The sequence below is a fragment of the Mobula hypostoma genome, chromosome 13, assembly GCF_963921235.1.
Source record: "Mobula hypostoma chromosome 13, sMobHyp1.1, whole genome shotgun sequence".
NCBI lineage: Eukaryota > Metazoa > Chordata > Chondrichthyes > Myliobatiformes > Myliobatidae > Mobula > Mobula hypostoma.
The window spans coordinates 19625679-19643088 of NC_086109.1; the positions used below are offsets into that span (position 1 = coordinate 19625679).

The 17410-nt window shown below is 41.1% G+C and overlaps 1 protein-coding gene and 1 long non-coding RNA gene across 4 annotated transcripts in view; one reads left to right on the forward strand and one right to left on the reverse strand.

The window, feature by feature from the left end:
- Window positions 1–17410, forward strand: part of kcnd3 (potassium voltage-gated channel, Shal-related subfamily, member 3) — a 392845-nt gene that overhangs the window by 206264 nt on the left and 169171 nt on the right. The window lies entirely within an intron of this gene.
- Window positions 1–17410, reverse strand: part of LOC134355470 (uncharacterized) — a 77036-nt gene that overhangs the window by 45590 nt on the left and 14036 nt on the right. The window lies entirely within an intron of this gene.

The following is a 17410-nucleotide window of genomic DNA, read 5'->3' on the forward strand; positions in this document are numbered from 1 at the left end:
TATGTATTTCAAAGTCAATAGTTCGATAGTTCCATTAATATCAGAGAATACACATAAAATTAAGATGTTTGCTGGCCTGGGCTAGCATCAGTGGCATCAGCAGTTGGTCTGCCACCTGCCCTCAGGGGAAGGAGAGATAAGGAACAATGGAGCAGCGTCTGGAGAGGTGTAATGGAGGGACGTGGGAGAGGGAGCTGTCTGGAGCGGCTCCCCCTTTGAACCCTGAACTGTTTGAAGTGATGAACAGGTGATACCCCAGCAGGGGGATAAAAAGGGGACAGGTTCGCTAAGACAGGAACACACGCCACCCGAGGTAACGAGACCCTGGAAGCGGTGCGCCTCTCACGAGTGGGTGAGAAGCACCAGACAACGACAAGGGTGGAAAGGTACGATCAGCAGGAACCCGGTGTGTGTCCGCCTTTGCCTGGGTGCCGGGTTCACTGCAGAGGATCGACCGCATCTGGAGGAGGGGTCACAGTCGGTGACCTCAGGTGACATCACCAAGGACCCGCCCAAAAGCTGTTTGTGAGCCATCTCGCTGGTCTGTGAGTGAAGCAGTGTTCTGAATGATCAGTTGTTCCTATTCTATCTCTCTCTCCCCCCACGTTGTCCCTCGCCATGGCAACGATTACTGCGAACTGAACTGGACTGAACTTTGAGTCATTTTGAAATTTGGTCATTTACCCCCCTAGACAACGATAGAGCTTGATTGATGCTGTTATCTTAATTCTGTGCACATGTGTGGTTATCATTGTTGAATTGTTGCATTTATTATCCTTTCGATTACTGTGTTGCTTGTTTCTTTAATAAAACTTTCTTAGTTCTAGTACTCCAGACTCCAACTGAGTGATCCCTTTCTGCTGGTTTGGCAACCCAGTTATGGGGTACGTAACAGTATACAATATACAACCTAAAATTCTTGCTCTTCACTGACATCCACGAAAACAGAAGAGTACCCCAAAGAATGAGTGGCAGTAAAAAGGGTTAAAACCCCAATCTCCCCCTCCCATGCACATGTATCAACCCTTCCCCCTCCCCCTCCCCTCTTATTTCAGCAAGCAGCATCAGCACCCACCAACCCACCAAGCAAGCAATAGCAAAGCCCCCAAGAGAGGCCATGATCTGCAGTACAACAGAAACTAATCGTTCACCTGACAATTTGACGGGTCACAGGCTTTCTCTCTCTCTCTCTCTCACCCTAATAAAGGCCATTCATTTGGGATTCATTTTCTTGCAGGCATTTACAGGAAAATTTAAAAAAACAGTAGATTTTATGAAGAATTATACGTAAAAGAGTACCGAAGCCAATCAAATTGCAAAGAAAGATAAATTGCGGAAATGATGATAATAATACTGAGAACGAGCTGTAAAAAGTCCTTAAATATGAGTCTGTAAGTTATGGAACCAACTCAGAGTTGTGGTGAGTGAAGTTATCCATTCCAGGAGCCTGATGGCTGGGTTTGAATTAGAGATTAACATGATCTGATTGCAATAGAGATGGAGGAACTGAGAAAGAAAGGCGTTTCAAGGCAGGAAAGGGGATTAGAAGAGGAGAGAAAACCTGGTGATGTGCATAATGCTGATCTCTTAATCAATATTAGAAATTGCGTACCTGGTCTGAATCCTATTTCTACTGGCTTTGCTTACCTCACTTAGTAAAGTACTGGGATATAACATGATAACCATCCATCAAATAATGGGCATACTTTAGATAGCCACAGAAATCTTGTTTTCAGTAACTAGAAGGGGCATTTTTTGCTCAGCTTCCTTAACTCAGAGTAGACACAGGAAAAGTAATTGTTCCATTGGTCATATCAGATCTCGAACCCCAAACCAGGATGGCCTTTTGAATTTATTTGGGAAGAAATGAGATGGATTGTTGTGAGGATACTAACAATATATAATCAAATCCAATGTACCTTTAAAATAACTTGAGTACTTTCCTGATAAAGTCACAAAACTTTTTTTCTGAAATAAACCAGATGAAATTCCACAGCTTTTTCTCGTAACATTTCAGATCACAGATTGCCTTAGGATAGAGATGAATAATTCTGTCAGGTTCAAGCAGTGTGGATCTTTGAGCTGGAACAACAAGGGGATGCTTATCTGAAGGCATCTCAGTCACATTTTTAGATGTTGTGATTTTCTAGTTTAAGCTTTTGCAAAATCAAATGTTAATTAAGAAAATCAAGGCGCTTTCCCTAAGGTTCATGAGCAGTTACTGTTGTAACGTGGGAAACACAAAAGCCAATTTGATGCCGTAAACTTCCACGGATAGTTCAATGACTGAAAGATGCTAGAGGGACTCAACAAGCCATATTTCTGTTGAATACCTGTCCGGATGAAGGATCATGACCTCAATCGTCAACTGTCCATTTCCCTCCATAAATGTGGCCTAACCCAGCATCTAGATTGCTCTTCCAGATTCCAGCACTTGTAGCCTCCTGTGCCTCCCTTCTACAGTGAAGAGGAGATGTCCAGATAACTTACTCTTCATTGTAAGGGTAAAGATAAGAACAAGCTAGGTCACTGTGACGAACTCCTCAGCTCTGTCAAAACCACATTCCCCAAGTGCTGCTTTGGGTGTGCCAGCTTAGAGTTTCACAGTTGCCTCTCTTGGGCGAGACTTAAACCCACAACCTCCAGTTACATACAGAAGTGTGACCCGTTCACCCATGGCGTGAGTGACACCAGTGAACTGACAGAGCTGGTCGTGGAATAAAAATAGTGAGCATAATTTTCAAAAAATTCGGTGATAAAGAAAGGACAATAATAGAACAATAATTACTGTACAGTGCACTAACCCTGTCAGAAGGTTAAGTTTAGTGCAGTCTATGGAGGGGGTGTGCTGAGATTGTAGCAATGATTTTGTTAATGGTGCCAACAATGATTTGTTACTCCATAAGTAATCCTGTAAATTAACCTGCTTCATTTCTCTCAGTCATGTGACTGGTATTCATCCAGCAGTGATGTCACTTGAGGATTAATGCCCTTGAATTCCATTCAACCAATGTGAGGATTATGGAGTATGCCAACTTCTTTCATATTTATCAGCAGTCCAATCTAGCTACTGCAGAACATAACCCTGGTGTGAACATTTGCGGCAAGTCAGGTGTACAGAAACACAAGAGATTCTGCAGATGCTGGAAATCCGGAGTAACAACAGACATAATGCTGGAGGATCTCAGCAGGTCAGGCAGTCTGTGTGGAAAGGAATAAACAGTTGACATCTCGTGACAAGACCTGATGAAGGCCGTGTGTTACTCATGTATACATAATGTCTTCTGGTAGTTTATCCAGAATTATTCTAAGGTACAGCAAAGAATGAGACTATTTAGACCATCACCTTGGAGAAAAAAAACTGTTTAATCAATACCAAATGCCCTGCTGATTTTTCTCCACGAAGCAATTATCTTATTTCTTTTTGAGAAGTATTCTTGAATGCACTCCTCCAATTTTTCAAATGCCAGATTTAAAGAGTGTATAAAGTTCCTACTTATCCTCTAAGGTTCTCAAGATTTTAACTCTGCTTCCTACAGTTTCCATTTTCTGTGGCTTCTCTTTTTATAACGATAATGATTAGTTTTATTTGTCACATGTATATTGAAACATGCAGTGAAATGTATTGTTTGCATCAAATCAAATCAGTGAGGACTGTGCTAGGGCAGCCTGCAAGTGTTGTCACTCTTCCGCCACTAAAATGTTAATATAATGCTGCTGTGAAACTGTAATTTCCTTTGGGATCAATAAAATATCTATCTGTCTAACATAGCATGCCAATAACATACTAGCACAGACCCCTACATCTTTGCAATGTGGGAGGGAACCCAAGCACCCCGAAGAAAACCAAACTGTCACAAGGAGAATGAACAAGCACCTTAGGGGCAGGGGCAGGAACTGAACCCCAATCTTACAGCTCCTGCTGTGTTTTACTCAGTTGCTACACAGTTGTAGGTCCTAAAGCTATTTCACAGGAGAATTATCAAGGCAAAGCTTGATTCCGACCCTTACAGCTGCTACTGAAATAGCACAAGGTGTGAAGGGGAAGATTTTAAGGAGTGTTTTATGAAAGCAGTGGGGCGCACGAAGTTCAGAGAGTAGATCTGAGAATCTTGGTACTAGGCAGCTAAAGGCCATGAGTGGGGGAAATTTACTATCACAGGTTTATGAGCACAGTAATGTCTTCCATGGCATAAGAGAAAAGAGAAAAAATATTGAAGTAGATAGGAGATCGCAAATCAGTGTGAATTTATCAATCCTGCATTCTGAATGCAAGTCCAAAGCAATATCATTTGGAGAATCAACCCTATATTTCCATCTCCCACAGCTGCTCCCAATGAGACTAAACAACTGATCTGTAAGAGATAGCCCGCAAGGCACTAGAAAATGAGTCACTCTCAGTGGAATAGAACCAGGTGGATCACTAAGCACTGGTTACGGGAAAATGATGGATAATATTTGGGCTGTGTGGATGGAGGAAGGGAGGGCTGGAAAAAGAGCAGATTATTACTGAAAGCACCCACACCTCTGAAACTCTCCCTCTTCCTTACTAGCAACCCACTGACAAGTTCTCAGCTCCAGTGCTACAAATAACCAGTCTTGTTCTTCCACATGGCGTGACTTGCTGTGCAGGGAAAGGCCAAATCATGGCAGGGGACAGACTTTTGTTGGAGACACTGGAGGGCAGATGCAACGCTTGTCTCTTGCTGCAAATGTCACACCAAAGGAGAACCATTAATCACTGGTCTTTAAAAATATTAGCAATTCATCCCAGATAGCTATCTTATAACAGAGGCCATGGAGCTGAGAGCCCAATGACAGTCTTATGGAACTGGTATTTGTTTTGTTTCTGAATGGATTAACATCTTCTTAATAATAATCTGCAAAATTACAGTTGAACTCCCTATTGAGGATGAATATATCATACTGTACAAAGTTATGGTGAAGCAGACTTCTTAAAGTATGACATATAAATTACTATACATCATTTTCAATATCCAAGACAATGTGTAAACGACAATATGTGCTCACTACAGCAACACATATCCTAAAATTGAAATGATGCAGAGAAGATTATGCAAATGCAAATATGTGCATGGTAATATGAGAAGTGTTCTATATATTTTGGGTTCAATTCCCACCAGTGTTTGTGAGAAATTTGTACGTTCTCCCCATAACCGCGTGGGTTCCTCTGGGTGCTCTGGTTTCCTCCCATATTCCAAGTATGTGCAGTATAGTAGGTTAATTGGTCAAATAGGTGTAATTGGACTTGTGGGCCAGAAGGGCTTGTTACTGAAATGTATCTCTAAATAAAATTAAAAGCATATGCCATTTACTCAGTTAGTATCTAACCTCACATGTTATTTTAGGAACGTGGAACATGGGAGAAATTTAAGATTAGATTAAGTGAAGCCATTGCTTGCATAATTACGAGCACACAAAATGTAGGAGGAACTCAGCAGGTGGGGCAGCATCTAAAGAAATTAATAAAGAATCAATGTTTTGGACCGAGACACTTCATCAGGACTTGCATGATTATCTGAGTCACCTGCTGGTGGGGAGTTAACATGGGGCAAAGTGTGAGTTAGACAGAGTTTGCAGAGGGTGGAATTGGAGGCAGGATAGATGTATATAAAGATGCTGTTTGATTTCTCATGAGGAGTTGACACCATGTTAAACATCTCTTTGAAAGGATTGAACAATTAGTAGAAGGAATGATCTGTAACTTTAAGCATTGTTTGTCCTGTGCAAAAGAATCAATGAATGAACTTCCAAAAAATAGTAGGTGATTCTGGATTGATTTAGTATACTTTAAAAAGAGTGAGATATCTGTTGAGATAACCTTGTCATGAGGTTTGGAGGCTTGTGGCTAGAGTCAGGGTTTTAAGCTTTGGCTCTTGGTGGGGTCACTCATACCAAATGGGCCAAAGGGTAGAGGCCAGACTAAGAGTGGTCCACTGGTCCTCCAAGCTTGGGGTTCAGCTCAGGGCTAACAACCCTGGCAGATCAAAGACAAATTGTTGTGGAAACAGCAATAAGGAACCCTTTTATATCTGTGTGCAATGGTATAGGCAGTCAGTAAGGAGCTCTTTACTGGCGTAATGAGCAATAAGTAATTAAGTAATGTATTTTATGTCCGCATAGCAATTAAAAATACTTTACAGCTGTTGAAGTACTTTGAAAGTGCAAAATAAGTCATGTGCCAATCAATATTTGCACAATAAGCCCCCACAAACAATATTATTATGATGACCAGATCTCCCAAAGAAAATATTGTTGAGGATCATTAAACACAGGTTATGAATGCTTTAGTTAGATTAGGCTGTTACAGAATTAAAATGAGTAAATGGGGATGAGCTAAAATCCAATTGAATGGTAGAATGTTTAAAAGGCTGAAAGGACTCATCTTGTTTCTATTTCATCTTCTGTTCCATTCAATTGAAAGTGTTACAATTTTACAAAACTGAGCTATTACTGACCTCTAAGTGTAGCTGGTAAAGCAAAGAATGTATTAGCGCAGTGCATGGCTCAGAAACACGAATAATGGTTACTTACTAATCCCAGTTTATAAATTGTTTATGTGCAGCTATTAATGATGTATAATTATGCTGCTTTTTGTCCAAGTCAAAATGGTTGTTGGCGAAAGTAATTTGTACATTATAAGTACTAGTGACTGGATAGATGTTAGAAAATGAGCTTGACGTTTTTAAATCCTCGCGCATGAACTCAACACTGCGAAGCAGCACAACCTGTATTAGAATAATTTATTTTGATTCTATGTGTTTTATTGTTTTTGGTACATAAGCTACATGCTTGGTATATAACCATAACAGCTTTTATTTAAATGGTGTCTTTTAGAATCCCAAGATACTTCCTTGGAGTTTTAACAAGCAAAAATCAGACCTTGAACTACACAAGGAGGCAAAAGAACAGATGACAAAAAGGTTGGAGGAAGAACTGTGTTTTGAAGGTAGCGAGGAAGAGAGGTGGGAATCCGTGGAGAGGGAATCCCAGTGCTGTTGGGCTCTGCAGTACCAGGAGCCAGACAGCTGTTATGTATAATACAAGAAAAAGAGTTATTTCTAAAGAGCAGATTGAAGGTGATTGGCAGAAGAACTGGAGACAGTTGTGAGGATGTGGAGCAGATCCAATAATAATTTTCATAAGGGAATAATTTGAAAATGAAAATATTCAGAATTGTTAGAACAGAGTGGGGAAGTAAGATGAATTGAATAGCTCAGTCAGATCTATCCTTGTCACAATGGGCTGAATGGCCTCATTCCGTACTGCGTCATCTAGTAAATCCAACAGAAATGTGATTAATGTTACCAAGTATGTATTATAGTTTCTTTTCAATCGTACCTCTAGTGCAATATTGGGCTATCACCCACCCAAGCAGTAATGTTTAATTAATTTATGGACCAGTAACTCAAGGTTAAATATAAATTGCAATTAAAAAGTCAGGGCAGTAAGAGGACAGAACTAACGGAAGAGAAGGTCAATAAGGTAAAATCTGATCCACCTTGTACTGAGGTGTAGGACAAGGCAGAGAGGAAAAGCATCACAAAATGTCTAGTTTTATTCTGCAAATGAATGTGATATGATGGAGACTTGGAAGTGAGTTGCAGAAAGAAATCAAAAGCTTTATATATTTGGAAATAGATATACAAGAGTGAATTAGAGAATGGAATCTAATCAAAGACCTTAGTTGATTTATTTTTAGCATATAAGACACCTGGAGATGAATTGTTGGTTGATTAATCGAAATGAGGAAAATAAAAGCTTAGATACTGATACCAAGTATATTCCCTCTTTTTTATTCAGGCCTCCTTGACCTTCTCACCTACTGAAAACTAATTTGTTTTCTCCCTCCCAGTTCTGACAAAGATCTGAACTAACTGCTTCTCTTTCTACACCTGCTGTGCGTTTCCACTATCTTTCATCTTCACTTCAGACTCTCAGCATCTGCACTTTTTTTTATTGATTCACAGATACCAAGGGGTTCTGAGCTAGAAGCTAATTGAGGAATTCAGGAGGTTTGTGTGCTGAGTAACTTGGGAGTTAGTTACAGGTTGGAATCTAACTGAAGCTGGGCTTAACAAATGTAATATTGCAAACTCACAAATAAATTACAGAATGGAATCTAACCAAAAGATTTGCTTGATTTTATATGGAAGAATAAATACCCAGAAGCAAGGTTCTAATCAAAAACAAAAGAATGAGAAGACTATACCGCTCTTCAAACCTCCTCTGCCGTTTGGTAAGCTCGTGGGAGATGTTGTGCCAGTATACAATTTGCCAGCAATCCCCATACTCTCTCCTTCCTGTCATGTCAAAAAAAATGTATCCTTCAGCCTTCAATGTACTTGATATGACAGATACAATAGCAGCATTTAAGAGGCCAATGACACGAAGATGTTGTGGATAGTATAGAAGGTTGCTGGTTGCTGTAGGCTACAACAGAACATTGACAGGATACAGAGCTGAGCAGAGAAGTGGCAGATGGAGTTCAGCCTGGTAAAGTGTGAAGTGATTGATTCACTTTGGAAGGTTGAGTTTGAGGGCAGAATGCAGGGTTGATAGCGGTGTAGAGGAACAGAGGGATCTTGGGTCCATGCACACAGACCCTTCAAACTTGCCATGCAAATTGATAGGGGTGTTAAGATAGGGTTGATAAGAAGGTGCATGATTTGTTTGTCCTTCACTGGTCAGGGGTTGAGTTCATGAGCCGTGAGGTAATGTTGCAGCTCTATAAAACCCAGGTTAGACCACACTTGAAATATTGTGTTCAGTTCTGGTTGCCTTATTATAGGAAGAATATGGAAGCTTAAAAAGGTTCTGAGAAGATTTACCAGAATGTTACCCTTCCCCTCTTCTTCTATTCCCTACTCTGGTCTCTTAACTCTGCTCACCTGTCAATCACTTCCTCCTGGGTCCTCCCTCCTTCCCTTTCTCCTATGGTCCACTCTCCTCTCCTACCAGATTCCTTTCTCTCCAGCTTTTTACCTTTCCCACCCCACCTGGCTTCACCTATCACCTTCTAACTATCCTCCTTCTCCTCTCCCCACCTTTTTATTCTTCCCCCTTCCTTTCCAGCTCTGATGCAGGGTCTCAGCCTAAAACGGCAACTTGTTTTTTCATTTCCAAAGATGCTGTTTGCCCTGCTGAGTACCTCCAGCACTCTGTGTGTATTGCAAAAATATTGCCTGGACTTATGAGGGCAGGTTGAATGAGCTAGGGCTTTTCTCTTTGGAGTGAAAAAGGATGAGAATCAACTTGTACAAGATGATAAGAGGCATAGATCGGGTAGACAGCTAGAGACTATTTGCCAGGACTGAGATCATTAATACTAGGAGGCGTAATTTTAAGGTTATTAGAGGAATATATAGGGGGAATGTCAAAGGTAATTTTTTTTACAAAGAGTGGCAGGTCCATGCAATATGCTGACCAGGATGCTGGGAGAGGCAAATACATTAGGAACGATTTAAGAGACTCTTAGATAGGCACATGGATGATAGAAAAATGGAGAACTCTGTGGGGGCGAGGGGTTAGATTGATCTTAGACTAGGGTGAATATTCGTCATGATATTGAGGATTGAGCAGCCTGTACTGTGCTATAATGTTCTATATTCTATGCTTTTAGATAAACACATGGATATGCAAGGGATGGTGGGATATGAATCGTGTACTGAGAGAAAAGGTTTAATTTAATTTGACATTGTGTTCAGCAGAGACATGATGGGCCAAAGAGCCTGTTCCTGTGTTGTGCTGTTCCACATTTTATACTTGGCAAATGAGCATGTACAGTTCTTAGAGGTGGAGATACTTATGTATACAATGGTGATTACTCAGGGGTTCCCAACCTGTGGTCCGTGGACCCCTCGGTTAATGGTAGGGATGTATGGGGTGTCAGGGAGGGGTAGCACCTCTGGTGGGGGAACATGTCGCGTCCTTTTCAAGGCAGTTAGTCCACCTTTGGTCCCCAGCTGGCACTCAGCTCTCACCTGTGGCTCCCCGTAGCTGTTTGCATGCGACAGCGGCCACACCCCGGGCAACAGCTTCAACAAGCTGGCTAAACCAGGTGAGGGTAGCCGATGGGTCTCAAACCCTCGGTGAGATAGGGAGTTGTCTATCCCAGCATGTGAAGACAGACTCCGGCAGATTGAGCGGACAAGACCAATGGAAGGTCCAACGGTCAAGAAGGCGGTCTCTGCAAGCGTCATGGAACGTGTAGAGCAGGACAAGACACAGAAGACGTCCTGGTCATCCACTGCGCCTAGTCCCATCTCTAGCTGTCTCGACTCTGTCTTGCCACTGGATCCAGATGGGAATTGGGAAGAGAGAGTGAGGCTGACGCTGCGCAACTCTCCCTCACTTAAATCCAAATCACGCGCTAGTCTCAACACCATCATAATGGTGTCGAGGTCCTCATCGACGTCAACGATGGACGAACACAAAGGGTCCATGGCATAAAAAAGGTTGGGAACCCCTGGTCTAGAGTGAGTTCCAGGCTAAAATCTATAGGAAAAGTTTGTTCCTTTATTATGATGTGGTAAAGCTACCAGCAATTGAGTTAATAGTTAATAGTGTGGGAGATGGAAAGTGGAGAGAAATTGTGCAGACTGGCAGAAAATCTGAAGAGCAAACAAGTGTGGGAGACAAGTTGGAGATTAATATGAGACAAAAAGAACATGTAATACCATTATGGATACCATTAAAGAAGAGAAGGGACCAACGTTATAGAATATGTCGGTAATTTGGAAAACATGCATGGAAATGAAAGAACACTAGAATATGAAAGAGGAATGCCTGTAGTAGCGGGAGTGATGCAAGTACAGATTAATATTACTAACACATACAAAATGCTGGAGAAACCCAGCAGGTCAGACAGCATCCATGGAGAGGAATAAACAGTGAACATTTTGGGCCAAGACCATTCATCAAGGCTTATGAAGGGTCTCAGCCCAAAATGTTGATGGTTTATTCCTCTCTATATATGCTGCCTAACCTGCTGAGTTCCCACAGCATTTTATGTGTGTTACTCTGGATTTCCAGCACCTGCAGAATCTCTTGTGTTTATGTTTCAAATATCATTGACACCTTGAAACTGCATGATCACAATGTAGTGTCACTGAAACACCAGTTTAGTTCATTCAAAGAACGACAAAATTTGCGGACCATTTTGTTATGTTGCTATTCACTACAGCTTCTCTGCAATACCAGAATTTGTCAAGCAAAATTCAGGTGGATGAGCAATTTGTCTTGATCGTTTTGGTTAAGGGAATGACCAAGACATTGCATTGGATTTAAGTCCATTTACCCGGATGATTGATGCTGACTTTCAATTCTGTACAAGCCTCTGTTCACTTTTCCAATTTTACCCGGCTGGTGTATTCTTCTCTTTATCTCTTTCTCATATGTATCCTTTACTTGTGGTACAAAAACCAAAAGTACCAGAAATGTTCAACAGGCCAGGAGAGAGAAGGTAAGTTAACATTTCAGGCCAATATGGTCATCAGTTTGACTTTCTAACCACACTCTGGGTGAAAAGATTTCTCCCAATTTCCTTGATTTTCTTATTGACTCTTTCATGGGCATTGTGAGATTTTATTGCCAACCGCTAATTGCCTCTGAACTGACAAGGAAGTTAAAAATCACCCACACTGGGGGAGGGGAGCTGTATTCAGTCAAGACCTGTCACAAGTAAACCACCTGGGTTTAGTAATGAAGACATAGGAGATTGCAGATGCTGGAATCTGGAGATTGAGAATAATTTTGTTGTTTCATAGTTAACATTACTGAGAAGAGCTACAATTCTAACTTCACTTAGTCAGTTGAACTTAAATGCCTTGACTGCCATTGTGAGATTGAAACTTGTGTTTCTGGATCACTGGTCCAGAACTCTATTTGCTAATCTCAATTGAATTCATTATTAACTAGTCCAAAGTTTGGTTCCCCAACTTTGCACTCCCATTAAATACTCTCTATATGCACCCCAATGTATTGCTGCAAGTTCTAACAGCCTCATTCTCAAATAAGCCGCCCCTTAGCCTGATCTTCGATAGGATCCTCAGCTCATCCCATCTTTCCAGTTATAGGTCTCATTGTATTTCTATTATCATTCTAAACTTCACTCACCTGAACACTGAACAGATTTCATAACCTGTGGACTCCTTTTCAAGGACTCTACAACTCATGTTCTCAATGTTATTTACTTATTAATTATTAGCTTTCTTTTGTATTTGCACACTTTGTTTTCTATTGCACCTCGGTAATTTGTCAGTCTTTGTGTGTAGTTTTTCATTGATTCTATTATACTTCTATTTCTTGCAAGCATTCAGATGACAACAACAAATCTCAGGGTAGTATATGGTGACATATACTTTGATAAATTTACTTTGAACTTTGAAAAAAAATCATGAGGTGTGGAAGATCAACAGATCCTGCACTTATGAAGTGGCACGTTAGCAAAGTGGTTATTACTGTGCCGGCAGCCACCGACCGGGGTTCAATTCCCACCACTGCCTGTGAGTAGTTTGTACATCCATCGGGATTTCCTCCGGGTGCTCTGGTTTCCTCCCATATTCCTGAGCCGTATGGTTAGGGTTACTGAGTTGTACAGTTCTCTGTTGTCTCTTGGTCCTTATCATAAAACCATAAGACACAGAAGTGGAATTAGGCCATTCAGCCCATCAAGTTTTCTCTGTCATTCCATCATGGCTGATTTATTATTCCTCTCAACTTCATTATCCTGTCTTCTCTCCGTAACCTTTGACACACTGACTATTCAAGAACATATCAACCTCCAATTAAATATACTCAATGACTTGGCCTCCAGAGCCGCCTGTGGCAATAAATTCCACAGATCCACTATCCTTGGTCTGAAGAAATTTCTCCTCATCTCTGTTCTAAATAGACGTCCCTCTATTCTGAGGCTGTGCCCTCCGGTACTTAATTCACCCACTACAGGAAACATCTTCCCTACATCCACTGTATCCAGCCCTTTCAATATCTGATAGGTTTCATTCTTATAAACTCCAGAGAGTACAGGCCCAAAGCCATCCAACGCTCCTTATACATTAACCCTTTCCTTCCTGGAATCATGTAGCATTGAGGAAGATAGCATTAGATGGTTAAATTCCACATTGCTGCTTTTTAAAGTTACAGATAACTAAATTAATTGAACTGTTAATTGAACTAACGTGTACTCCTGTTACCGGCTGGTGTTGTGCAGAGCACTCTACATATGAAAATGAAAAATAATCCAACACCAGGAACATCAGGATAGCACAGAATACCAAAAGAAAAATCCACAGTGTTTTCTGGCGCACTAGACATTTGCCCACTTTGGTTTCATGTGCTGCCAAATCATCCCATCCAGATAATCAAGGCAAGCTGACACTTCACATAGGATCAGACTCAGTGAGTTGAATTAATTCCCCTTCAAACAGGCCAGAGTGAGCAGAGGGCACCGAGAGAAGTGTTTTGTTTTTGCAAGCATTAACAACATGATCCAGGCTAATTTGATCAAATGCAGTTTAGGTGACTCATAATCAACAAAAGCACTCTGTGTGGTCAACAGCAGATTATTCACAGAGTTTCGCACTCTCACAAGATCCAGGGATTTGAATGGAGGTGACATAAAGTACATGAGACACAAAATCCAGTTTATTTGATGAGCTGTTGATCCATTAAGCTTAATATTGTCATTTACAGGATGCCTTAAAAAGCTGTGTTCAATTATCCATTGTCGATGAACCAATGCTTTAATTGCTTTCTGTACTGGTGTTTATTTTCAGATAGCTGGAATTGCAACATAAGAGTTCTGATAGCTGACTTGAACAGAATTAGACCCGTCCAGGGTATTGTAAACAGTTTTGGTCTCCATAATTAAAGAATTTTAACACTACTGAACACACAGGAGCAGGTATACTCAAGGAAGAGGGTATACCTATCTCAATGAATTAAAGGGACTGGAACAGTCGTACTGAACAGGAAAGATGTCTTTATGGTGCAGAGGGGACAGAAAAATGGGAAAGATTATATCACATCTTTCAACGTCAGCAAGACGAAAAAGGGCTGATTGTTGACTTCAAAAAGGGTAAGACGAGGGAACACAAACCAATCCTCATAGAGAGATCAAAGGTGGAGAGAGTGAGCAATTTCATGTTCCTGGGTGTCACCAGCTCTGAGGACCTATCCTAGCCGCAACATATTGACGCAGCTGTAAAGAAGGCAAGACAGCGACTATATTTCATTAGGAATTTGAGATTTGGTTCATCAACTAAAACACTCGAAAACTTCTACAGATGTACCATGGAGAGCATTCTGACTGGCTGCATCACTGTCTGGCGTGGGGGGTGGGGGCAACTGCACAAGTTCGAAGTAAGTTGCAGAAAGTTGTAAGATTAGTCAGCTCCATTATGGGTACTAGCCTACGTAGTATCCAAGTCACCTTAAAGCAGCAGTACCTTAGGAAGGTGGAGTCCATTAGTAGATACCCCCACCACCCAGGACACACACTTTATTTAATTAAATAGGTTAAATTATTTGGAAAGAAGGGAATAACATGGCCTCTTTACACTGAAGGACATACCCTCTTCACACTGTTATCATTGGGAAGGAGATACAGAATCCTGAAGGCAGTCACTCAGTGATTCAGGAACAGCTTCTTCCCCTCTGCCATCTGATTTCTAAATGGACATTGAACCCATGAACACTACCTCACTACTTTTATTTGGTTTTTTGGTACTACTTATTTTAACTTATTCATATATATATATATTTACTTACTCTAATTCAGTTTTTTTCTCTCTATATTTATTTATCATGTATTTCATTGTACTCTTGCTGTAAAGTTAACAAATTTCATGATATATGCCAGTGACATTAAAACTGATTCTGATTCTTGGCCCTTTTATTTATCCCAAATTGCTCTGCAATCAAAGTATTCTACAGTAAATGTTATAACACCAATATCGACCTAAGGGTCAAACATGCACAGCAAACCCACCTCCATCGATGCGATAAAGGCTGTTTGTAGGAATGTTGACCGAGAGATAGTAGTGGTGCCTAGACTGAAGGGTTAACTCCCTATTTCACATTGGAATAATGGTAAGCAAGAGCAAATGGGATCTCAGTTTCACAGATATCTGACAGTGAGTATGCCATCAGTGGAGGGAACAGAATGGGCTGTTCTGACCTAAATGCTCTATGGCAGGGGTTCCCAACCAGGGGTCCACAGACCCTTTGGTTAATGGTTGGGGTCCGTGACAGAAAAAAGGTTGGGAACCGATGCTCGATAACATTTTTTGAGGAGAGCAGGGGAAGGGGCTAGAAGGCATTGCATTCTGACAAAGTGCAGCCCACAACTTCATTATTGCAGCACTCTCAGAATAGCGTCAACACCTTCCGTTTACAGTGGATGTGCAAACCCACAATCAGAACAAATCAGAAGGCTTTGTTTTATTGATTCTTCATTTCCAAACACAGTATGTGAGGCAAAGCACACACTCCTGCATGTATCAATGGTGTTAAGATGGAGATAGTTGAGAGCTCCAAATTCCCAGGTATAAATATCTCCAATAGTTTGTCCTTGTACAAACAGGTGGAAGCTATGATGAAGAAAGCACACCAGCACCTCTTCTTCCTCAGAAGGCCAAGGAAATTCAGCATGTCCCTGTTGATCCTCACCAATTTTTATAAAGGGTTGTAAACTCTGCCAGCACCATCATGGGCACTTGCTTCCTCATCTTCGAAAGACAATGCCTCAGAAAGGCCTCTTCCATCATTAAGGGCTCTCGCCACCCAGGACATACCCTCTTCTCATTACTACCATCAGAGAGGAGATACAGGAGCGTGAAAACACACACTCAATGTTTTAGGAGCAGCATCTTCCCTTAAAAATATATAAGTAGTGCAAAAAAAGGGAGCAAAAATCATGAGGGAATGTTCACAGGTTCATTGTCTGACATCAGATTTCTGACGTGGACAATGAACCCATGAACGTCACCTCACTATTTTTGCTCTCTTTTTGCGCAGTACTGTATTTGTCAATGAGGAGCAGAGAGTGGGGTGGTAAATCTTGCCAGAGCAAAGACTGTTGGAAGTGGCAAGGGATGGAGCACCACAGGGGTGAGTGGGTGGGACAGGTGGCAGGGAAGGAGTGTTGGTGTGGGGGTGGCTCAGGTGCAGACACACCCATCCCTGAGACACCAGGCAAGGTCGTTTGATTACAAACAATTGGTTTATTGATCACTGCAGAATGTCTCTCTGGTGCTTCCCACTGCCACCCCTCTCTCTTGCCTTTTTCCCAATCATATTTTTTCCTCTCCCTTCCCTTCCTACTCTCAGTCCACAATAGAGACCTATGTCAGAATCAGGTTTATCATCACTCATATATGTCATGATTTTTTTTGGTGGCAGCAGCACAGTGCAATACATAAAATTACTACAGTACTGTGCAAAAGTCTTAGGCATCCTTGCTATATATGTGTGTTGAAGACTTTTGCACAGTACTCTATATTGTACTGTATTTCACTGTACTGTTGCCATAAAACAAACAATTTCATGACAAATGTCGGTGAGAAAAAACCTGATTTTAATTCTGGTTCTGAGACGCACATAGAAAACAGCGTATCTGGATACATTGCAGTTTGGTATGATAACCACTCCGCCCAAGACATCAAGAAATTGCAGTGAATTGTGAACAAAGCCCAGTCTATCATGAAAACCATCCTCCCTTCCATTGACTCTTTCTACACTTCCCACTGCTTTAGAAAAACAGCTAACATAATCAAAGACTCCCTCCCGCATATTCATTCTCTCTTGTACTCCCTCCCCCAATGGGCAGAAGATACAAAAGCTTAAGAGCATGTACAACCAAACCAAACCACCAAGCACCAAGCAGCTTCTTTCCTGCTGTTATAAGACTCTTTAATAGACCTTCTGTATAATAAAAGTCAACTTTTGATCTTTCAACCTTGGTCATTATGGACCTTGCAAATTATTTGACTATCTTTACTGTACTTTTTCTGTAACTGTAATACTATATTCTATATTTGGTTACTGATTTCTCCTCTGTATTACCTCAATACACTGTTTTGAGGAATGATCTGTTTGGATGGAAGGCATGGAAAATGAAGTTTTTCCCTGTATCTCAAATCTGGGGCAATAACAGGCACATTACCAACACCATGATTGTATTGTAAGGAAGTTTCCCAGAGCCATTTGTCCTTAAAATTTTCCACTATGACTGAGTTGTTAATCATCTCTCCTGACATCAATAGAAGTTACTTGATGTCAAACCTAGTCTGCTAATGTTCCTGTGATGCTCCTCAGTATGTTTGTAATGTATATCAATTCAAGTTGTAGGCAAACAAGATCTTGCATTTATGAAGTGTTTTCCTCA